Genomic DNA, 25,350 nt, shown 5'->3' on the forward strand with positions numbered 1-25,350 from the left:
CAAGAGCCACTAGTGTCTGTCTGGAAAGAATGGAGAGGGTGCCTATGCCAGTTAATCCTGCTGCAGAATTTTCTAGGTCAGTTCAGGAGCCTGGGAAATGCCACTACCCAAATGCAGTCCCATGGAAAGCTTTCTAGGCCTGCCTGGAAATGTTCTAAGTCCCCTCAGATACCCAGGAAAGGCTGGTGCTGGACCGGAAGGCACTAAGGGAGGCACACACTGAGAAATGACAAATTCTTTAAGTTCTCAGGGGACCCAGGGAAAGACTTGTACCTGTCCCCCTTGGTGGCTAGGAGTGGCAAGGATGACTGGAACCTTGAACATTTGTAGAGAAAAGACAAAAGGAACTTGAAGAGAACATACACTTAGTTGGAAACCTTAGCTCACGACCAACTAAGTCAAAAGATCATATAAGCAAAGAAAGGAAGCTGTTATATACTAGAATGATTAACTAGATTTGACTGTTAATAAAAACATTACCAACATCCTTAACAAGAACACATTAAAACAGTGTAAAGTACCAAATAATATTTTCAATATGTAATAAAGACTGGAAAAGCATTGAGGTCGCTAACCAAACCTGATACATTTCAAAAGGAAAGTAATGTGGAAACTAGAAAGCCATCTAAAGAATGGGATGGGATCCACCCTCCTGTTGCCCCTACTGTTGCTACTGATCAAGGCTCTCTCCTCCTATTCTGCCCTCCTCCATCTCTCTGATTCCATTGCTGTCTATTTTCATTGATCGCACTGCTTCTTGCTTAGCTCACTCTCTCCCACTCTTACTGTTTTGCCAAGTCCACAGGATCCACCCACTCTCCATCCTCTACTTTGCAGTCTTTTTCCTCACTCTCCCTTGCTGGCTGTCTCCCTGGCTCTCCCTCTTTGTCCCTTTTTCCTCAACCCCCCGCCCACTCGACATCCACAGGGGTGGAACAAAGATGCTCTGCCCAGAAGAGCACACTTTCCCGTGAGACATCGGGAATGTGGACACACGTTGGCCGGTATCGCCAGCGGATAGGATTTGGGACAGAAGGACACGGGGTGTCACTGCACAGGACTGGTCCCCTGCCCCCAGCCCGGGGCTCTAGGGCCTTTCTGAGGCGGTGACCGCGAAGGGCAGCGAGCGGCAGGGCCCGGCCGCAGGAGGCCCAGGATGGGCAGCTGGTCTCAGGAGAACACTGGGGTCTGCGGAGACCCAGGGCCGCGGGAGGGCGCGGCGTCCCGGGCTGCCCTGAGGGCCCGAGAGGGGCGATGCGGGGCGCGAAGGGCGAAGAGTCCACGTCGCGAGTGGGGACCTGACACGGCGCGGGTCGGGCCGGGAGACGGTGAAGAGACCGAAGGCAGAAAGGCCTGACGGAGACGGCCTCGGAGCGATTTTGACCGGAAACGGACGCGGACTCGGACCCGGCAGCCGAGCGCCCGGCATCCCGAGTCTCAGGGCGACGCGGGCCGGAGAGGCGAGAACGGGGACCCCCGGAACCTGCGTGTGAAGGATGCAGTCGGGAGGGGGCTGTGGAGCACAGCTCTGATTCTCAGAGCCGAGGGGCTCACTCACCCGAGGGGACCTTCGCTCCCGAAATCCGCTTCCGCGTCGGCAGGAAATCACGCACGCGGGGCGGGGCCTTAGTCAGGGAGAGGCGGGGCGGAGCAGCGTGGGTGAGGCCTGAGCCTTCCCGCCCCGCCCCAGGCCGTTTCCGGGTCGGCCCCTACCCCGGCCAGGCACACCTCCAGTCTCAGCGTTTGGGTGCGTTTGATTCGTCTGGTGTCCGGGGAGCCGGGCTGCTTCCTCGGGGCTTCAAGTTAAATGTTTCGGACAACTCCAGGTACGAGCTTAGAGCTGTGAGGCCTTCCTAGTGAATGCTGGGATGTTTCCCTGTTAACATGTTGAAAACGGTTTAGGTCGAAATCCCCTTTCGCGCCTGGAGACTCGTGTCCTGCGAGTGCTCTGGGCGCGACTCGGCTTCGGGCGGGGACCTCGCTGGGTCCAAGTGGGCCGTGGTGGGATCCCGACCAACGTCTGTGGTTCCTGCGCTTGGAATGGGTTATTCAGTTTAGCAAGGGCTGGAATTGTCTGTGCGGGCGATGGAAACCAGAGCAAACGTTATTTCCATTTCTGCTCCCTGTTCACTAGAGACGCAGCCCTGGGCTCAGTATCGGGGACTTCATGGGGCCAGGACCTGGGCTGCGAGGCTGAGGGGCTGAGGCATTGCTTTACAAGAGTAAAATGTACTGCGTGTGTAGATGTAAATTCTTTTCTCCTTACATTTGACTTGTTCAGTTTCACTCATCTTGAGGTGATATATAAATGCAAGACCTTTGGGACAAGCGTGGATGCTTGTCATTAATTTCTAAATATATTGTAATTTCACATTTTTCTTTTTCTGTATCACAGAGCTATCTGAAAGTGTTTAATTTAAAAAATGTGAGATATTTTAATCTCTTTGTTTTCTATTTCTCAATGTTTTATGTCAAGTTAGGATGAGGCTTACAAAAGAGTCAAGTGATATATATCTGCATGTGTAACTCATCCAGCCTCCAAATCACCTTCTCCACCAAGTCTTCTGCATTTAGGTTTATACATAATATGTGCTTGGGGGTCTCCATATCGACTGTAGTGATTCCTCTTGGGTCCATATGGGATACATATCTCCCTAGGAGAAGCTGAGTCCATGAGATGGGTACCTTATGAGTAAACCAGTCTTTACACCACATCTCTGAGTCTGTTTCCTTGGCTGGGGATTAGATCTAATGAAAGCTGAGAAGGTAAAAGAAGTGACATTGCATTGAAGAATAATTTCTTCAGTTTATGTTTTCATTGTCATTATTACTATTTAAAGAAGAGTTTCCAGGGATTCCTTAGAAAAACTACCTTGCTAAAGAACTAGTCCCTTTTTTCAGGAGGAAATACAGTCCTATGTAAGCAGTGTTTATTTTAATGGAGATTATTCCTAAACCACTCTCCTAGAGTTTATACACTATTGCAACATAATCATGTGAATTTTTATTTGTACATGGGCTGTTTTTGTGGGTGAATCTTTGAACATCACCTAAAAGATTGTGTGAGTGATACATTATTTTTGCCCACCACCTCCAATGGTTCTCAAACTTTGCTGCACATTAACATTATCTGGAGAGTGTTAAGCCTTATGCCAACCTCACCAAAATATGTATCTATGGGGGTAGGACTCAGGCATTAGAAAAGCAGACTTGGAGCATGCATGGCACGGACTTCTTCCTCTCCCCCTGATAATCATCAGTCTAACCAACTTATCAATAAGGGTTGTTCCTTCTATGGAGAACGTTCTCTGTCTCCCTCCTCTGTTACCCAGCACCGGTTTCCAGGCTAATTCCTACTCTTCATCAATCTGGTAATTTTTAGATAATTCCTCCTCAGACAGCCTTTTCTATGCCGTCCTCAACAAAATATAAAGTATCATCTAGTAACTTATACTTTAAGGTATACCTCATATACTAACGCAGTTTATAATTTAATAGTAATTTATTTAGGTTTTAAATATAATTTTCCAAAACAAACAATTCTTATGTCTATTGGAACTTTTACTACATTTGTTAATCAACACACCAATCCTGGTGACTCCAAATTCCTCACTACCCAGTGGCTGCATCTGGCAAACACATGACTAGGATATTGATACTGGTTTAAATACAGCCAACTCCCAGAAACTTTCATATGTATCTGGAAATCCTGCCAACAAAAGTATCCTTCCAGCTCCATAAGCACTTCAAACCTTATTCATCACACACACACAGTCACACGCACACTCATACACACACACTTACTTTTACTAGTCTCCACAGAAGGGATTGCCCCCTACTACACTGATGAATTAGATCGTTTGACAAACTGTAAGTCAAACCTCAGATGACTGCCCAGAAGTCTACAGTTATCCCTGCATTCATACCCATCCATTACTACTGCTCTCCTGTAAATTGAAGTGTCCTCTCTACCCTGGGACATTCCAATTTCTCCAATTAAGTCCTTGTCTCTCTTGCTATCTTAGGAACTTTATGCTATTGCTTCTATATTAAATCTACTTTACCAGACATATGTCCTATTCTCCTTGACCTCTCTACTCAATATTAAACTATTAAGATTCTTCCATTTTGAAACAAAATCTTCATCTGAACCTATCTTCTCTCTAGTTTCTGCTCTGCTGTTCCTTCCCAATCAAACTGAAAGTTGAAAGTGTTGTTACCATTTCCTTACATTTCCTCATGATTTGACTTACTAAAATCACCAACGATAACCCCATAAATTTATCTTGCTGGCACCATGCATGTTATTCCCATCTAACAGATGTGTCTCAAACTTTCTGAAACCATGTTCATGTCATTTGTTAGACAGGTAAATGTCTTGGTCATCCCGGGCTGCTATAACAAAATACCACTCACTTGGTAGCTTAAACAACACACATTTATTTCTCATAGTTCACACATTTATTTCTCATAGTTCTGGAGGCTGAAAGGTCAAGGTGTCAGCAGATTTGGTTCCTGGTGATGGACCTGTTCTTGGTTTGCAGAAGGCTGCCTTGTCACTGTGTCTTGACATGGTAGAAAGAAAGAGCTGTGGTACATTACGGAAAAACCCAAACAAACTTTTTGGCCAACCCAATATTTGAAAGTATTGGTAAACTTGAAATTTTCACCAAAATTAAATGTGTTTCATGGAAAAATGATATATCACAAAAAAGTAGATTTAACACACCTCCTTATACCTAAAGTTCAGAAAATAAGGAAAACAGAAATTGTATTAAACATTACTTTCTGCTTAGAGATTTAAACATATTTGCTTAATTAATCCTCATAAAAACCCTGCTGATTTTGGTTTATTTACTATTATTGACTGAACGTCTGTGTCCCGCCCTCCCCCAAGCAAATTCATATGTTGAAGCCCTAATCCCCAATATAATGGTATTTGGAGGTGGGGCCTATAGGAGGTAATTAGGTTTAGATGAGGTCATGAGAGTGGGTCTCCCACGAAGGGATTGGTGTCATTGTAAGAAAAAAGGACCAATGAAGTTTTCACTCACAACTGCACACTGACCCAAGATGTCTTAATTCATGCTGGAGAGAAACCTTTTAAATGTAATGAATGTGGGAAACACTTTAGCCAAAACTCTCATCTTCATTTTCACAAAATAACTCACACAGGAGAGAATCCATATGTCTGTAATCAGTGTGGAAGGGCCTTCAGTCATTCTTCATCTTTAAATAGACATAGGAGAATTCATACTGGAGAGAAGCCATATGAATGTCATCTATGTGGGAAAGCCTTTGTTCAGAGCACTTGCCTTAGGCGACATGAGAGAACTCACTCTAGAGAGAAGCCATTTGGATGCCATCTCTGTGGGAAAGTCTTTATTCAAAGCTGTTGTCTTAGAGAATATGAGAGAACTCATACTGGAGAAAAACCATTTGGATGTCATTTGTGTGAGAAAGCCTTTGTTACAAGCTCTTGCTTTAGAAGACATGAGAGAACTCACTCTGTAAATGTTATGAACACGGAAGAGTCTTCAGCCACAGCTCTAAACTGAAACAAATCAGAACGCTACACGGGAGAAATTCTATGACTATATTCATTATGGAACTACCTTCATTTATAATTTATCCTTAAACAACATGAGTGAACTCCACTTGGAGGAGCCCTATATTTATAATCAAGGTGGAAGAGACTTAAGCTGATTTCTAGTTGTGGAGTGCACAAAACTCACTATGAATAATATTCTAATTTCCCTAAAATGGGAAATTAGACGGGAAACTCTTTACCAGGAGGAGTGCATGCTAGGGTAATAACAGAAAATTAGTGCTGGAGAACATATTCAGTGCAATATGCCTTGAAGAAACTTTTACTTGAAGAGATACTATTGTAAATGTAAGATTCCACACTATGTACAAAACACTTTCAGTGTAATGAATGAAGGGATGTCTTCAATGATTTTTAATTCCTTAGTTGACATTCAATTTCAAACACTGTATATACCAGTGCTAAAAATCAAATGAAAGATTGGAGTTTGCATCAGAAATCCCTGACTGGGAAAAACACCTATCAATATTTTTGCCATACAATTTAGACATTAATTTATAATATTGCCCAGTGGCCTATTATTAAAAAAATGTAGGATAAGTATCCAGGATTGTGACATCATCTGGGAATTCTGAATGCAGAATTTTGTAACAATAAGCAATAATTTCTTTTAATGAATCAAAGTTGTTGCTGAAAAAACTACCATGTTGGTCAGTTTCAACTTTTCATGCAGCAATAGTCATAATCATGATGAATAAGTTCAACCAGAAAGTAACTTTGAATATTAACTGGAAAATGTAGAACACAGGATGATGTGTTATTATATATTGTTAATATATACATACATCACAATGATGAATTAAAGGTCAATAAATAGATAATTTGTGAATGAAGTCTGCTGGTGCATAACATTTCTTTTAAAAATACCGTTATTGAGACAAAGAAAGGCATTACATTATGATAAAGGGGTCAATTCAAAAAGAGGATAGAACAGCTATACATATTTATGCACCCAACACAGGAGCACCTCAGTAATATAAAGCAAATATTAACAGACCTAAAGAGTGAAATACACATCAATATAATAACAGTAGGCAACTTTAATGCCCCACTTTCATCAATGGATAAATCATGTAGACAGAGTCAACAAGAAAATCGTGGCCTTAAATTAAACATTAGGCCAGGTGGATTTGATAGATTTGTACAGAACATTTCATCCAAATGCAACAGAATACACATTCTTCTAAAGAGCATATGGAACTTTCTGAAGAATAAACCGTATTTTGGTACACAAGTTTCAATAAATTTAAGAAGACTGGAAAAGATGCTTCTTATAATTTCAATCACAATGGTATGAAACTAGAAATAAACTACCAGAAGAAAGCTGGAAAAGTCACAAATATGTGGAAACTGAACAATATGATACTGAACAGCTACTGGGTCAATGAAGAAACCAAAGGAGAAATCAAAAATTACTGGAAGACAAAAATGAAAATATGACATATCAAAATCTATGCAATGCAGCAAAAGCTATAGTAAGAGGGAAGTTTATAGCAATACAAACTAGAAAGGAATTAGGAAAAGAACAAGTGAAACCCAAGGTTAGTAGAAGAAAAGAAATAAACGTCAGAGAGAAAATAAATGAAATAGAGACTAAAAAGACAATAGAAAAGATCAATGAAACCAAGAGCTGGTTCTTTGAATAATATAAATAGTATAATAATATAAATAGTATTGATAAACCTGTAGCTAGAGTCACCAAGAAAAAACGAGGTCTCAGTTGATACCACAGAAAAGACCATGAGAGATTGCTTTGAACAATTATACTTCATCAAATTGGACACCCTAGAAGAAATGGACAAATTTCTAGAAACATACAACCTACCATTACTGACTCAAAGAAACAAAATCTGAACAGATTGATTACTAGTAAGGAGACTGAATCAGTAATCAAAAACCTCCCAACAAACAAAAGTCCAGGACCAGAAGGTCCTAGTGAAGTCTACAAAACATTTAAAGGAGAATTAATACCAATCCTCAAACTCTACAAAAAAATAGAAGAGGAAGGAACACTTCTAAACTCATTTTACCAGCTAGCGCTACCCTGATAGCAAAAACCAGACAAGTACTGATTAATATAGATGCAAAAATCTTCAACAAAATATTAGCAATTCAATTTCATCAATACATTAAAAAGACATACACCATGATCAAGTGGAATTTATTCCAGGGATGCAAGGATGTTTCAACATCCACAAAATCAATGTGATAGGCCACATTAACAAACTGAAGAATAAAACCCATATGATTAGTAGATGCAGAAAAGCATTTAACAAGATTGAACACCAATTTATGATAAAAACTCAAAATGGGTACAGAAAGAACACACCTCAACATAATAAAGGCCATATATAACAAGCCCACAGCTAATATCATACTCAATGGTGAAAAGCTGAAAGCTTTTAAGATCAGAAACAGACAAGAGTGCCCACTCTCACCACTTTTATTCAGTGTAATATTGGAAGTCCTAGCCAGAGCAATTAAGCAAGAAAAAAGGCATCCAACATGGAAAAGAAGTCAAATGTCACTATTTGCAGATGACATATTATATATAGAAAACCCTGAGGACTCCAAAAAACTGTTAGAATAAATATTCAGTAAAGTTGCAGGATACGAAAATCCATATACAAATATCTGTTCCATTTCCACACATTAACAAACAATAAAAAATAATCCCATTTACAACTGAATCAAAAAGAATGTCTAGAAATAAATTTAACCAAGGTGGTAAAGGGCCTAGACAGTGAAAAACTAAGACATTGATGAAAGAAATTGAAAACAAATAAATGGAAATTATTCTGTGCTCAGGGATTGAGAGAATATTGTTCAAAAATGTCCATACAACCCAGAGTAATATGCAAATTCAACTGATTCCTATCAAAATCCCAATGGCTTTCTTTATAAAAACAGAAATAGAACAAACAATCCTAAAATTTGTATGGAACCACAGAAGATCCTGAATAGCTGAAGTAATCTTAAGCTGGAAGCTTGGAACTTGGAACTAGAAGTTTGTACCTTTTCTCCATTTTCCCACCCCAGCCCCCAGCAACCACCATTCTATCTCTGCTTCTGTGAGTTTGTCGTTTTCCATTTAGAACACTATATGAAGGTTAAATTGTGCAACTAGTAGCAGGCCATGAAGAGGAAAAGGCCATAAAATGCAGACTTAGTTGAGCCACAAGCACTTTCCAGTAGGAAGTTTGTGTCTGGAGGGGGCTGTGCATGCCTGTCTCACAGGCCTTCCTAACAACGGACGGTCTGCAGGTGACTTGGAGGAGCGCTGACAGCTGCCCAGGACCACAGGACTTCCACCCTTCCATCCCTCACGATGCCCTGCAGTGCCCAAGGACATCCTACCTTGCACAGGACTCGCTCCTCAGGCACCTGGAGCAGCGGTTGAGGAGCTGATTCTTCCCTCAGCCTCCTCCCATCTTCCCCTCCTGCTTCTCCCTGGTCTCCTGGTTCTGCCCGGCAGTATTTCAGGTCCAGAAAGGCTGCCCTGGTGTGGGTGTCCACGTGGACATGGGCCCAGGTGGACCCAATGACACCCAGTGCTTTTCAGCTCATGGTAAATTTAGAGCCAGGTGTTTACACACTAACTCATCAGCAACGTATATGATTTTATGTTTCCAATTTATTTTAGGGGACACTATGGGTCAAAATACAAAGAGAGTTAAGTCCTACCTATTATGATTGTTTCATTAAGGGAAAAAGTCAAACATTTTTGGAGCCAATTCAAGTAAGCAACACAGTAAAAATGTTCTGCGTTTCCTGACTGACTGTTTCCTTGCTTTAATTCAGGCATAAGAAAGAAGGAAGCCTTGCCATTTGTGACCACATGGATGGTTCTTGAGTGCATTATTCTAAGTGAAATAAGTCAGACAGAGGAAGATCTCACTTACATGAGGAATCTTTTAAAAATTTAGCTCATAGGGACTTCCCTGGTGGTGCAGTGGTTGGGAATCCACCTGCCAATGCAGGGGACATGGGTTCGAGCCCTGGTCCGGGAGGATCCCACATGCTGTGGAGCAACTAAGCCCATGCGCCACAACTAATGAGCCTGTGCTCTACAGCCCTCGAGCCACAACTACTGAGCCCGAGTGCCACAACTACTGAAGCCTGTGCGCCTAGAGCCCATGCTCCGCAACAAGAGAAGCCACCACAATGAGAAGCCCACGCACCGCAAGGAAGAGTAGCCCCCGCTTGCTGCAACTAGAGGAAGCCCGCATGCAGCAATGAAGACCCAATGCAGCCATAAATAAATACATAAATAAATAAATAAATAAGTTTAGCTCACAGATGCCGAGAATAGTTGCAGTTGCCAGAGGTGGGGAGTGTGGGGTGCACAAAATGGGTGAAGGGGTTCAAAAGCTACAAACTGTCAGTTATAAAGTAAATAAGTCACGGGGATGTCATGCACAGCACGGTGACTATAGTTATTAAAACTGTGCTGCATCTTTGAAAGTTGCTAAGAGAGTAAGTCTTACAAGTTCTCATCACAAGAAACAAATCTGTGTCACTGTGTGTGGTGATGGATGTTAACTAGATTTATAGTGATCAGTTCACAAGATATACAAACACTGAATCATTATGTCATACACCTGAAACTAATATCGTGTTCTATGTCAGTTATACCTCAACGAAAAAGAAAAAGTAAAGCTGTGGCAGCATCCTCTGAAGCCTGCTCCTTAGTTTAACTCTAGAGAGATGTGAGGCCTGCATATGCTAAGGGCCCTGCAGGGGACCTGACACCCCAGGTCAGAGACTCCACTTAAAAAAATAATAATAATAAAGTGCCATTATTGCTCTCAAAACTTAAAATCAAATTAAAGTTCACTGTATCTTAATATTAAAATGATGTGGTCAGTCCTGAAGGTTTTGGTTACCTGGAGAGTAAACAACCCCAGAATCATGGGTCAGGCAAAGGGTCATATTAAAAATCTTCTCCCACTGGCCTCTGACACAAAATGCAGAGCTCTCTCAGAGAATGAGGAGATGGAAGATCACCGCAGATGTGAAGAGGGCCCAACTTTCAGAAAGCCTTGAATCATATGAGAGGGGTATGTGTATTCTAATTCTCGCAATCACAAAGCACTATCCCTTTCTGATCCATTTTAAAAGATTTCTCCCGAAATTTCCACTCTTTGTATCAAATTACATCATCTCATAAAGACCTGGGAGAAAGACAGCTGACAGTAGTCTCATTTCAAAGTGTGATAAGTTATGGTTTTGGTATAAATAATGTATGGACTTAAAATAACGTGAGCGTTAGAAGACATACACTCTGCAACCGTCTGATATTGTTCAAGTACGTTACAGTTGTGGGGGAACTAACCGCTGAAAATTAACAGAAGCCTAGGGGTGGCCGCCCCACTTCCCTTTCTCTCACGGCCAGACCCGCACTGCCCACACCCTCATCCCCCCGGAAGGACCCGACAGTTCGCGTATTCCCGTCATGAGTGTCCACGTGTTTCCCTTTCTCCGAATCTGTGTAGGGGTTCCTTCCTCAAAACAAGCCTGAATCCATAGCAAACACCACAGTATTCTATGATTATCCATCCAAACTCTCAATGTCCGTTGTTCTTGGGTTTTGTTTTTGAAGAGTCAGTCCTGCTGAAATACTACCTGGGAAAGTAGAGAATAAACCACGCGGGATCGTCCAGGAAATCAAGGGGCTCTGCTGCAGTTTAAGGAAGTCGTCGGGGAGACGCGCCCACAGCCCCTTCAGCCCTTGGCATGGACAGGGAGCGTTCTCCTCAGGGCAACGCGGTCCCATGTCTTCCGGAAGCTGGCGGCACGCTCTGGCGAGTCATCGGAGAAGGAAAAGCTTTCCTCACTGAGGACGCCGTGACGTCAGCAGGCAGAATGTGCACGCGTGCCAGGAGGGTCCCCGCAGGAGGGTTTGCACCGCCTGCAGGCTGAAGGACCGGGGGGCAGTAGAAGACGCATGGAGCTCACTGTTCGGTGCTTCCTGGCGCCCTCTCCTAGTCTCTGTCTGAGTAACTGAAATCCAGTGTTGGATTATTCAAGGCCACGATTTTGAAAGTTAACACCAAATGGAGCCTACCACACCGTGCTTTGATTGGAATGGACGGAGATAACAAGAAGCAAAGTATGTCAACTGCATTCCCATACACTAACACTTAATGATTGGAATTGGAAAGAAAAACAATGCAATTTTCAATGCATACCCCCAAATAATCCTCAAGTATAACTCCAACAAAATATGTACAAGTCTGTGTGTAGAAAAAAAACATTGTTAAAAAAAAAAAAGAAAATGTAAATCAGGGGAGAGGTATCACTTGATCATGATTGAAAGACAAAATATTGTTATGATGTTAATTCTTCCCAACTTGATCTATAAATTTGGTGCAATCCCAATACAAATCAAGCTATTTTGAAGCTATCAGCTAACTCTATTAAAACTTGGAGTAGACTAAGTAATATTGAAGAACAAAGTTGATGAACCACACTTCCTAATCCAAACTTTATTATAAATCTTCAGTAAACAAGAGTGCCTGACATTGGAGAAATAATAGACAGATAAATAAAAAAACAGAGCAGAGAGTGTACAAACAGACCCAGGAAAATACAGTCAAATGATTGTAGTAAAAGAAGAAAAGGCAACTCAGTGGGAAATACAGTCTCTCAACAAAAGATGATGGCACAAATGGATGACCATATGCAATGAAATGAACAAAGACACAAAACTTATATATATGTTCACTCAAAATAGTTCATATACTTAAACATAAAATTTAAAACAAAAAGTGACATAAGAAAACAGAATATACATGAATTTTAATATACATTAATTAGTTTAATGTACAAAATCAAAACAACAATCTATGAGAAAAAAATTGATAATATGGACCTTATTAAATTAAAATTTTTCATTCTACAAAAGAAACAATTCAAGCAATGAAAACACAAGTCCCAGACTGGGAGAAAATATTTGCAAAACATAAATGTTTAGAAGGACTTGTATCCAAAATATACAAGGCACTTGTAAAACTCAACATAGAGAAAACAAACTACCCAATTAAAAAATGGTTGAGTATCTGAACAGAAAGGTCATCATGCAAGATATACAAATAGGAAACAAACATACAAAAACATGCTCAATATTACTTGTCGTTAGGAAACAGCCAATTAAAAGAGCAACGAGATACCCTGCACACCTATTACAATAGCTAACTGAAAAAACTGATAATGTGAGTCACAAAGGAGGATGGGGAACACCAGGAAATTTGATTCATTGCTGGTGGGAATGCATAATGTACAGCCACTTTGGAAAACATTTTGGTAGTTTCCTAGAAACGTAAGCATGGTCTCAGCATACGATGCATCATTTGTGTCCCTGTATATTTGCCCAACTGGTTTGAAAATTTGTGTCCACAGAATAAACAGCATGCAATATATTCAGCAGCTTTATGCACAATGACCAAAATCTATGAGGAGCCAAGATGTCCTTCAGTAGGCAAACTTATAACCAAACTACGGCACAGTGGGTAGAGATACTTGAGGACAGACATGGAAAGCAAGCAGAGGGGGTTGGAGACATGGGAAGCCTGGCTAGATGGGCTATGGCAAGACATATTTCCCTCCACACCACACTGGTCACACAGTTGGCTTAAGCTCCTCCTAGTGCCCAACTTCCCCTTACCACTTACCCCCTTTACCATGTGAAAGAAAATCCTTTTTTTTGTTTGACTTTGAGATGCTTGCTGATCTCTGCAATCAGATAGTTCTCTCTATTGCAATAGCTTTTAATTCTTTCTTCCCTTTTTTGGGCTGTGCAGCACAGCTTGCGAGATCTTAGTTCCCCAACCAGGGATTGAACCTGAGGAGCCATGGCAGTGAAAGTGAGGGGTCCTAACCACTGGACCACCAGGGAATTCCTGCAATAACCTTTCTTTCTAATTAAAGTCTCTCCCTATGTAAGTCTGGATTTGAGTTTACTTGACAATAATCAGAATGGTATAAATATAAATAATTATAATACTGATAATAAATAATAGGTATATGATATCAGTCTATATATATTCATGATTGTTTTAAGTTGCTGATCTCTTAATTCCAAATGCATTTTTAAAATCCTTCATATATACTCTCCTTCCCTCACAATTACAGTTTTTGATATCATATCATAACTCCTAAAACAAAGGAAACAAAAGCAAAAGTAAACAAATGGGATCTAAGTAAACTTAAAAACTTTTGCAAGCAAAGGAAACCATCGACAAAGTGAAAAGACAACTTACTGAGTGGGAGAAAACATTTGCAAATAATATGTCTGATAAGGGGTTAATATTCAACATATATGAACAGCTCATGCAACTCAACATCAAAAAAAAAAAAAAACTACTTGATTAATAAGTGGGCAGAAGACCTGAATAGACATTTTTCCAAAGAAGACATACAGATAGCCATCAGGCACAAGAAAAGCTGCTCAACATCGCTAATCATCAGGGAAATGCAAATCAAAACCACAATGAGATGTCACCTCACACCTGTCAAAATGGTTTTCATCTAAAGGAACACAAATAACAAATGTTGGCAAGGATGTGGAGAAAAGGGAACCCTAGTACACTGTTGGTAGGAATGTAAATTTGTGCAGCCACTGTGGAAAACAGTATGGCAGTTTCTCAAAAAACTAAAAATAGGACTACCGTATGACCCACCAATTCCACTCTAGTGTATATGTCCAAAAAAACCAAAAGCACTAATTTGAAAAGATACATGCACACTAATGTTCATAGCAGCGCTATTTACAATAGCCAAGATATGGAAGCAACCTCAGTGTCTATCAACAGATGAATGGATAAATAAGATGTGGTACATATATGCAATGGAATAAAACTCAGCCATAAAAAAGAATGAAATATTGCAGTTTGCAGCTACATGGATGGACCTAGAGATTATCATACTAAATGAAGTAAGTCAGGTAGAAAAAGACAAATATTATATGATATCACTTATATGTGGAATCTAAAAAATAATGCAGATCAATTTATTTACAAAACAGAAACACCCTCAGACATAGAAAACAAACTTATGGTTACCAAAGGGGAAAGGGGAGGGGGAGTGATAAATTAGGAGTATGGGATTAAATTAGGAGTAGAGGACCCACACCACTACAGTATATGTAAAATAGATAAACAACAAGGATTTACTGTATAGCACAGGGAACTATATTCAATATCTTGTAATGACCTATAATGGAAAAGAATGTGAAGCTGTACACCTGAAACTAACACAATATTGTAAATCAAGTATAGTTAAATTAAGAAAAAAGAAATTTTAAAGAAGAGAAAAGAGAAGACACTCCCTACACAGTCATCAGAGACTTATCCCCAAAGATTGGATAGGGAATTGTAATGTTTGTGCAGATCCTGGGAGGATTGCTATGGGAAATCAAACCTAAAGTGCCTTTGGCTGGGTGTATTTGGAACAGGAGATCACAAATGGCTTATAATCCTAGGAGGTCTGAGAAAGTCGTGCAATTATCCCCTGGAGCCAGATTCCTCTTGTTCACTCTCAGCACTGGTTGGACAGTCTCAGTGGAGAGAATGTCCCACATATATGGCTCAGGGTGGACTAGAGGATTCTATGTGCCCAGGGCGTGTCCAGTCACCTAACCTCCCTCTGTTTCCACAGGGTCAGGGTCCGAGACAGAGGAGGAAGAGAACTGAGGGGAACAGTTTGCACAAGATGGAGCACTGAGAGCTGTGGCAGGCATTTACCCAGGGTCTGTGTGGTTTAGGTGGGACTCACAAGTTCATCTGAACTAGGAGAGAGGGTGAAAGGGGAAGGGTCGCCAGTACAAGCATCAAGAAGGCAAAGCTGAGGAAGGACAGAGAAGCCATGGGACCCCAGTTTTCCAATTTCCAGACCCACATCTCATAAACATCAGTCCTTCACGAGGATGTGGGCCTAATCACCGGGAACATGCAGTGTGCTCTAAGAGAAAGAAGGGGAGGGCTTTCCTTGCCTATGGTCACAAGGAAGACGACTATGACTATTATTGCTAATGAATAATATATGAACACCTCCATTTGGGAGATAAAAATGTGGAAAACACGGAGGTGTGTATGCTCATTAGCCCACAGTGATCAGAAGTTCAGTTCACTCCATAATTCCAAATCATGATTGCAAATCCAAGTCAAACCTCTGCATACCCTCATCCTGAATCATTCTGACTCCCTCCTCCACGTGGGGTCTCCAGCAATATCACTCCCTCAACTCTGACTTTAGATGGAAAACTATTTTATTATCCCTTTACACAAACACAGCTAAATTACATGAATACACCGTAATTACACAGCTAATAAACCTACTCAGGACTGTTCTTCCCTGTGACACACTCTGTTCACCTTGATTGGACTTACAAGACAAAAAGTTAAATGTCTCAAAATGATGGAGAACAAAAAGATAAGACCATTTAGGAGGGTTATTTGAAAATAAGATTCTTCATTTATTCACTCATATATAATTGGATTTCATTTTAGTTCAGTTGTATAAATTGTAGTTTTTCATAAAACCTTGGTCCAAATGCCAGTTTGGATTGGGGAGAAGAAAGTTATATCACTTAGGAAAAGTAACCATTATCTTTTCCCTAATCTTCAACAGACACAATACAACATGTATAGCTGCTGCAACATGGTACACATCCTATGTACTGGAAAAATGCTAAGATATAATTACACTTCTGAACACTTGGTCAAGGCTTTACATGCCATTATCTCCCTAAGTTTCTAAAACATTATAAATTGTTTGCCATCATCTACAACATGACAGGAATTTTTAGGAAGTCTTTGTGCATGATTTTAATTCCTAATCCCTGGCTATTTAGACACGATGACAAAATATCAAAATCACTAAAAATGATGGGACACTTGAAATCAAACGAGATCCTGGCTCAATTAATGTCCTGGGATGAAGGCTGTGCGACATCCACGGGCCCCCGGCAGTAGGGGCAGGTGAAGGACCTAGTCAACCACTCATTGATGCAGTTCAGGTGATAGAAGTGCTCGCAGGGCAGAGATCTGATGGAGTCCCCACACATAAACTCCAACCAACAAATCACACACTCCTCCTGGATCTTTTCTTCAAATCCATCTGTTCCGTACACTCCTTGAGGCAGGTGCTTTTTAAGGCTGATTCTTTGAGCTAACCTCACTTGTTCCTCTTCCGTCAGCTGTGCTGCTTGGTGAAGTGGGCTGGGTGTTGGAAGATGGATGGGATTTGGAACTTGTTCCGGATGTGGTTCCTGATCCCAGCGTCTCCTCCCGCCTGGGCCCACCCAGCGGGATGGAGACTCAGGAACAGAGCTGTCATCCAAGATGCTGGATTTGAGGCAGTTCCCCATCTTTCAGGCCTGAGTGTGAGATCTGTGCACCCTTCTGATGGCCCTCTCTGCAGGAGTTTCAACACACCTCCTTGTTCCTATGTCTAGAGAAAAAGAAAAAAGTTTTATTAAATGAGATCCCTGCTTGCAGAGTTCCATAGAGAGGCTTCATTGAGCCCCACGATAACCCTGCTGATTTTGAATCCTTTACTGAGGGAACCAATGTTGTGTACAGGGGTTTAGAGAGCTTTAGTAACGTGACAAAATTGCACGGCTTGGAAATGGGTCATCTGGCCTTTCAATTTTGGTCTGTTTCCCAAACTCAAATTTCTCAGCAGGATTGTCGTGAGGGGTACACGCCACACCTAGGTTTCACCAGGAATCATCACCTCTCAGGGAAGGACTCAGAGGCCCCACCCTGGAATCCCAGCCTCTCCCCTTTCAGCTTATCTCACAGAATCACTCCCCACCCAGGTTCTCCTACCACCTGGGAACCTGCCGTCCACCACCTTCCTCGCTGTACCTGCCTGTTTAATCCACATTTACTCACTTCAGTAGAAAGACCAGCGATTCTCATGTCTGTCTGAACTTTTACCACCTCTGCTGATCAAGACACTAATCCCAGGGATTATGGAATCCTGACCTACCAACTCTAATTGCATAGTCATGTGCTACTAAAATTAAATGTTTTAGGACATTACCTCCCCTACCAAAATGAAGATGTAAATCAGACTCCTCTATTTGGCATTGTTAATTAATGGTTCTACCAGACCTTTAGGGGTTGATCTTTTACATGCCCTCAGAGAACCACACAAATACAATTAGGTATTGCTCTCATCCCTACACGGAGACCTATTAGCATTCTTCATCCACACATACACTCTCACACCATACACAGTTTCTTTCGGTCTTGGTTTAAATGTTAACTCCTCAAAGATCCCTTTTCTAAATCTCAACCGCAGTTAGCCTTCCTCTTTCCCTCCCCTTTGTGTTAAATATAATTCTACTATTCATTTAGGCAACTCATTTATTTATTTACTGTGCTCTCCACTGGTATAACTGCAAAAAAATATTACCTGAATTCTAAGGTTAGGTACAATTCCCTGTGACCATGACGTAGAAATTATTAATCTAGAAAACTTCCATGTCAATAACAACCGAACCAACCCTCAAGGGGCCTACCCCAAATTCTTGTAGACAGATTATGTGATCATTTTTCAATTAAAATTCATTTTAAAAATAAATGACATTTGTCCCTTCTTGTGAAAATTATCTTCATTATTTACCAGAAATCAAATGGATGGAAAATCCAATGAAGCCAGGTCTTTCCTGAGGTTGCTGTCACCACACTCCAGAGCTCAGAACTTCTTTCTCTACACAAAGTACTGCTCTGATGTGAGTTCTCTTTTTATGCAGTTGATAACCTCATCAATCATATAACCTCATAAACTATAATCCCATCAACCATCTAACCTCTCTCACCATGTAACCCAAAGGACACATCCTAAGTAACTTGAGTGTCTGTCAAGATAAATCCAATCAAGCATTCCCAGTAACAAAATATGTCCCCCTGCTTAGGTAAATCATGTAGATACAACTTTTAAAAACTGACCAAGTCCTCTAGTTCTGCACTTCTTCTAAAGGTCTCAGAAGCAAACTTCCTGTTCTTTCCCAGAGGTTTCACTGTTTTTGAGGTTTTTTTTTTTTTTAAATTTATTTATTTTTATGGCTGTGTTGGGTCTTCGTTTCTGTGCGAGGGCTTTCTCTAGTTGTGGCAAGTGGGGGCCACTCTTCATTGCAGTGCGTGGGCCTCTCACCATTGCGGCCTCTCTTGTTGCGGAGCACAGGCCCCAGACGCGCAGGCTCAGTAATTGTGGCTCACGGGCCCAGTTGCTCCACGGCATGTGGGATCTTCCCAGACCCGGGTTCGAACCCGTGTCCCCTGCATTGGCAGGCAGATTCTCAACCACTGCACCACCAGGGAAGCCCCATGTTTTTGAGGTTTTTCATTGTTATCATTACTACAGCACAGAACCTGCAGCAAGAGGATCCATACTGTTCTCTATTTCCTTTTTTCCTTTTTTCAAACTATTTGTTCCAGCTTTATTGAGGTGTGATTGACAAACACTGTATATACTAAAAGTGTACAATGTGATGTTCTGATATACATACACATTGTGAAACGATTCCCTCAATCAAGCTAATTAACCTATCCATCACCTCACAGATTACTGTTTTGTGCGTGTTGAGATCTACTAATTTAGCAAATTTCAAGTGTACACTATTTTAAACTATAATCACTATGCTCTACATTAGACCTCCAAAAGTTATTCATCTTACAACTAAAAAAGCCCCACATTTCCTCCACCTCAAGCCCATGAAAACCATCATTTTACTCTGTGTTTCTGTAAGTTCCACTTTTTAAGATTCCACATGTAAGTGATATTATGCAGTATTTGTCTTTCTGTGTCTGGCTTATTTCACTCAGCATAACATCAGCTATGTTCATCCACATTGTTGAAATGGCAATATTTCCTTCTTTTGAAAGGCTGAATAATATTGTGAATGTATGCATACATGTACACAACATCAGAATGTATACATCTCTAAATGAATGTTAACTCATTAGAAGACTAAACCACACTGAAAGTCAACAAATTGATTTTACTGGATCTGTTAAATCCAGTGGTAACTGGTCAACTGAGATACCTAGCTGACCTTAAACTGTGTTAAAAAATCATTCCTTCCAAATATAAATCTCCTTAAAATGTATTTATGTTTGACACAAATTACGTTTTGGTAAATCAGTGAGGTTGGTGAGTGGGAAATTTGCTATATTTGGTAAATTGAGTTTTGACAAATTCATTTTCTGTGAACTTGTACACGATATAACATACGGTAGTTCTGATGAAGATGTCTGCGCCAACACACTTTTCAAAATAGAATCAAGTTACTAAAGGACTACTTTATTTATTCTTATCAAAATCATAATCTGGGGGGCTTCCCTGGTGGCGCAGTGGTTGAGAATCTGCCTGCCAATGCAGGGGACACGGGTTCGAGCCCTGGTCTGGGAAGATCCCACATGCCGCGGAGCAACTGGGCCCGTGAGCCACAACTACTGAGCCTGCGCGTCTGGAGCCTGTGCTCCGCAACAAGAGAGGCCGCGATAGTGAGAGGCCCGCGCACCGCGATGAAGAGTGGCCCTCGCTTGCCACAACTAGAGAAAGCCCTCGCACAGAAACGAAGACCCAACACAGCCATAAATAAAATAAATTAATTAATTAAAAAAAAGAAAAGATTTCACAATGTCTCTGTCAAGTTTAAAAAAAAAATCATAATCTGTAACAATCAGAAACAAATAAACATAAAGATAGCAATGTATGTGATCTGATTTATTTGTTTGTGCTCTTCCCAATTCTGCTTGTAGCTCCCTAACCTGTTTTAAAGCAAGGCACCTTGCTCATGGTCATACTGTATTCCATCTAAATGTTGATTGTATTGATATTCTTCCATGGATAATGTCTTACTGTTACTCTAAAATTACCACAGACTTGGTGACTTAAAGTAACACAAAATTAGTCTCTTACAACTCTGTACCCGGGAGTCCTAAATCGCTTTTGCTACATCAAAACCAAGGTGTAAGTAGGCCCATGCTACATCTGGAGGTTCTATGACAGAAAGAGATCACTTGGGGGCAGCAGAACCCACTTTCATTGAGCTCATGGTTTCTGTCAAACAGGAGAAATAATGTAAGGAAACTATCAAATTTAATGTAGATATTTGTTAATTGAGGTTTAAATTAAATTAAATTAATGGTTTGCCAATGGTGTATTTTTCGTTTATTGTAAATATTGCTTATTTCAAGAATGATGTTCTAGACTAGCTGGTCATGTTGATTTCTTGTGTAATCCAACTAAGCCATAGTAACAATATTAATTTTTCTTATTTAAAAAATGAAATGGACTATTATTTATATGTAGTCATTATTCTGAAATGCTGACTTTGAAATAAGTAAAAGCAAGATAGGGCATAAATATTCATCTGAAGAACAATCTGTCATTCGAGACAACTCTTATTTTTGTTCATTTAAATGTCTGTAATGTATATCGTGACAGTTGGTTTTTCTTTTTTGTAATACAAGTGCCTGACTTAAGCTTTGATTGTTGAGGCATCCACTTCAAATAGGCAACCACTTCAAAGCTGCACCTACGGTGACTTAGAATATTTTCCAGGGGCTCAGACAGGCAAGATGCCCTCCCTGAGTTTCTCCTGAGGGAAAAAAAAAAAAAAAAAAAAACCCCAGTCCAAGCATCTGGCAGTGTACTTGGAAAGTTTCTGGAAGTTCCCTGGGGGAAGTGACTGTGGAGCTAACCTGGGAGCCAGAGAGCAGCAGTGTGTGCTTTGGGAACCCTCTTTCATCTTCAGGAAATCAGACAGTTCTTCACGGATCAAGAAACTTTATTCAATGTTTTATAACAACAACAACAATAAAGATAAGGAATTATTGTAATAATATTCAGGACATGGGCAATCTTGGGAACTCCCATGCCAACCCCAGGAAGAGATCCCTATAGGGCAGACATAGAGAGACCCTGTTTTAGAACCAACCAGCCACAGGAACCTCACGGAATTTCAGGGGTTGAGCCAATTTTCTGATGGCCTGGGTCCCTGCAAAGAAGGCAGGGCCCAGATCCACCTGCTGCTCAAAGGCCCCCTCTACTAGGCACTTTAAGTCCTCATGATGGCCTGGTTGCCTTTCTTGTTCTTTACCTAGCCTCTTCAGGTCCAGAAATTTCAGTTCACATATCTCAGCCGGTGCTCCTCATCCAGCAGGGGCGACAGTAGCAGCCTGAGCTGTTACTGAGTTCACTGAGTGATTTAGAAATTTTGATGGTAGGTCACATGACAGGTTGTCCCCTCCTTGCCATCCAGTCCAGCACCAGCCTTTCTTGGACACCGAAGGGGTTGTAGAACATTCCCAGAGGCTCAGGAGGGCCTAGGATGCCTCCCTTGAGCCTCAGTTGTTTTTAAAGCCAGATTTCCAGCCTCTCTGCTGACTTTTAGAATCCTGAGGAGGCTCATGTGGGCAAGGATGCCCTCTGCAGCTTTTCCAGGAAGGTAACAGCACCTCCTGTGCCTTTGAATTGTTTTAGAAAATTATGTGAAGTCTCTGGTTAGTCTAAGACAGCCTTCTGGGTCCTTAAGGCCAGCAAAACAGTTTGGGGGCCCTCAATAAGACTTGTAAAATTTTCCAGATGCCCAGGCAGGGTTTGCCTCTGGAAGGAGACTTCTAATATTTCAAAAGGCTCATCTGACAAACAGGCCTCAAGGACTACTGCAGGGGGACTTCCCTGCTGACACAGTGGTTGGGAGTCCGCCTGCCAATGCAGGAGACATGTGTTCAATCCCTGGTCCAGGAAGATCCCACATGCCATGGAACAACTAAGCCCGTGCGCTACAACTGCTGAGCCTGTGCTCTGGAGCCCGTGAGCCACAACTACTGAGCCCACGTGCCACAACTACGGAAGCCTGTGCACCTGGAGCCCCTGCTCCGCAACAAGAGAAGCCACTGCAATGAGAGGCCCGTGCACCGTGATGAAGAGTAGCCCCCGCTCGGCGCAACTAGAGAGAGCCCATTCACAGCAATGAAGACCCAATGCAACCAAAAATAAATTAGTTAATTTAAAAAATATTATTTAAAAAAAAACTGATGAAGGTGCTTTCACGTAAAAAAAAAAAAAGGCTACTGCAGGAACCTGGGAGAACTGTGAATGTGTAGGTATGTTGAGGGACCTTCCCTTATCTTCAGTCAACCTGACACCTAGGTGAAAAGAGAAACTCTGCTCAGTGCTGTATAACTACCACCACAAAAATAATGCATAATAAAAAACCGTAATACTAAAAATCATAATGAGTAACAACATTGATAATGATGATTATCCTAATTACAATAAAAGTAGTAACTATAAAAATGATAATAATTAGAAACCTAGGGAGATTGTAGAATAGAATACAGGCTCTCCTACCTAAGTGACCAGATACTGTTATTGGACCTCATGGAATATTTTGGAGTTTGAACCCTAGGTCTGCACAATAAAATGTGTTTTGAAAGTCATGGATGAGAACAGGAGGGAAGTAAAACCCAAAGGAGGGGAATATGGGCCAATGAGGGATCTCCTGTACCAACCCTGGGAAGAGGGATCTCCCTAGCAGAGGTGGAGGACGCAGGTCTGGAGCCTACCAGTCATACGATTCCCACCAGAGGGACTTCCCTGGTGGTCCAGGGGCTAAGACTCCACACTCCCAATGCAGGGGGCCCAGTTTCGATCCCTGGTCAGGGAACTAGATCCCACATGCCGCAACTAAGTGTCTGCATGCTGCAACTAAAGATCCTGCATGCTGCAACCAAAAGATCCCACATGCCACAACCAGAAGATCCCGCATGCCGCAACAAGGATCCCACGTGCCGCAACTAAGACCCACCACAGCCAAATCTATAAATAAATAAATACTTAAAAAAAAAGTATTCCCACCAGATATCAGGATTCAGGTCAATGGGCTGACAAAGCTTGACCCCAGATTTACATCCAGGATACAGTAACCCCACCAGTAACATACATTAAGCCCCCAGTGCTATCTCAGTTCTCAGTGCCTAGCTTTCTTTCTGCCATCTGGTCAACCCAGGCCCCTTGAGGTCCAGACATCTGTGTTCATATATATCATTCTGGGGCTGTTGGAGGATGTTACTATTGGAGCTCCCAGCTGGCAAGGTGTGACACGAGCAGGCACTAGAGGTTCCTTGTAGCCACATAGAACTTATAAAGTTCTTCAATTGATCGTTCTGGTGTGTTGCACTCTCCCTGCCTTCCATTTCAGCCCCTGGCTTTTCTGGGCACCCAAAAGGACTTAGAATATTTGCAGGGGCTCTGGCAGGTGTGGCTCATCCTCTGTGCCCCTCAGTTTTCATCAATGGTACTTTGGACCTCCTAAAGTGACATAGAAAATTCTGACAATGCTCTGTCAGGTTGAGATACCTTCTACAACCTTTTCAGGAAGATAAGAATGGTTTCTGCATCCCTGAGTTGACTTACAAATCTTTGTGGTTTCTCTAGCAGGTCAAGGAATACTTCCCTGGGTCTCTTCAGATGGAAAAAGAGATTCCTGGTCCCTGAAGAGCTGTTGTAAAGTGAGCAGAGCCTCACTAAGATCAATGGAATCCTCATCTGGAACTCACCTACTCACAGGTTTGTCCCTGCTTCTGGAGTTGGAATTGAAAAATAAGGGTTTTGCTTATTGAAAAGATACCAAGTGGTATGGCAAGGAGCCTGGGAGACTGTGAATGTGTGTCTGTTCGAGAACCCTTGGCAATCATCTTCTGAAAATCAGACATCTTTCTTAAGTAGAGAATCACTAGTCAATGCTGTGTAACTATAACCACACATGAAAATCCATAATAAGAAACTTAATAATAATAAATAACTATAGTGATTATTATCCTTATGACATTAATATGAGGAAGTATAATAATAATACACCTAAGGAGATAAAAGAATACAGACGTCTCTAACTGAATAACAAGATAATGACATTGGGCCCACTGGGTAGTCTGAAGTCTTAGTTCTAGGTTTGTGCTAGGAAACTTGTTCTGCAAGGCAAAGACAAACATCAGGAGGGAAAAGAAAACCAACCTGAGGAGAGCATGGGAAAACTTGGGAACTTGTGAGACACTTAGGAGAAGAGAACTACCAGAGAGAGGAAAAGGGGCCCTGGTCCAGGGTTTGCCCATCCCTGGACACTGGAGTTAGGCCAACCCCTACAAAGACAGGAACCAGATCCATACCCAGCAAGGAGAAGCCTCGCCTACAACATACCTTATATGTCCAGCACAGTCTCAGCCCTTGCCATCTGGGTGCCCTTCTACCTTCTGCTCTGATCAGCTCCTTTGAGGTCTGACATCTTGGTTTTCATATCTCAGAGGGGCTGTTGGTAGATCCCATTTTTAATGTGCCCAGGCCAGCAGAGGGTAACACATGCCTATACGAACCCTGCAGGGCTTCCTGGAGGACTTAGAAAATTTTACATTTGTTCCTGCTGGTGTGTTGCTGTCTTCCTGCTTTCCATTCTAGCACCACCTTTTCCGGGACACCCTTGGGGATTTAGCTTAGAGTCAGGGGCTCAGAGCAGCCTAAGACAACCTTTTTGCATCTTCATTTCCAGCAGTGGTGATAGTGGTACTCCTGCCTCATCACTGTGTCATGAATTTTGAAACAACAACAACGACAGAAACAAGAGTGTCGTGGGTCTTAATTTCTGGCAATTGAAAGTCTAGAGAAGCACAGAAAAACTTCTCCTTTCTGGAATCCTCTGATGACCACAAGAGCCAAAGAATTTTAAG

At 41.6% G+C, this 25,350-nt stretch overlaps 1 long non-coding RNA gene across 2 annotated transcripts; it reads left to right on the top strand.

The window, feature by feature from the left end:
- The first annotated feature begins 1,571 nt into the window (after window positions 1–1,571).
- LOC118887930 lies at window positions 1,572–25,350 on the top strand. 2 transcript variants are annotated; one of them, XR_005018210.1, is made up of 3 exons: window positions 1,572–1,826; window positions 24,068–24,199; window positions 25,173–25,350. It is a non-coding gene; the product is annotated as an uncharacterized LOC118887930 (long non-coding RNA). The 2 variants fall into 2 exon arrangements; XR_005018211.1 differs by having other exon boundaries at window positions 24,071–24,199.

The sequence above is a fragment of the Balaenoptera musculus genome, chromosome 21 (assembly GCF_009873245.2).
Source record: "Balaenoptera musculus isolate JJ_BM4_2016_0621 chromosome 21, mBalMus1.pri.v3, whole genome shotgun sequence".
In the NCBI taxonomy this organism is placed as follows: domain Eukaryota; kingdom Metazoa; phylum Chordata; class Mammalia; order Artiodactyla; family Balaenopteridae; genus Balaenoptera; species Balaenoptera musculus.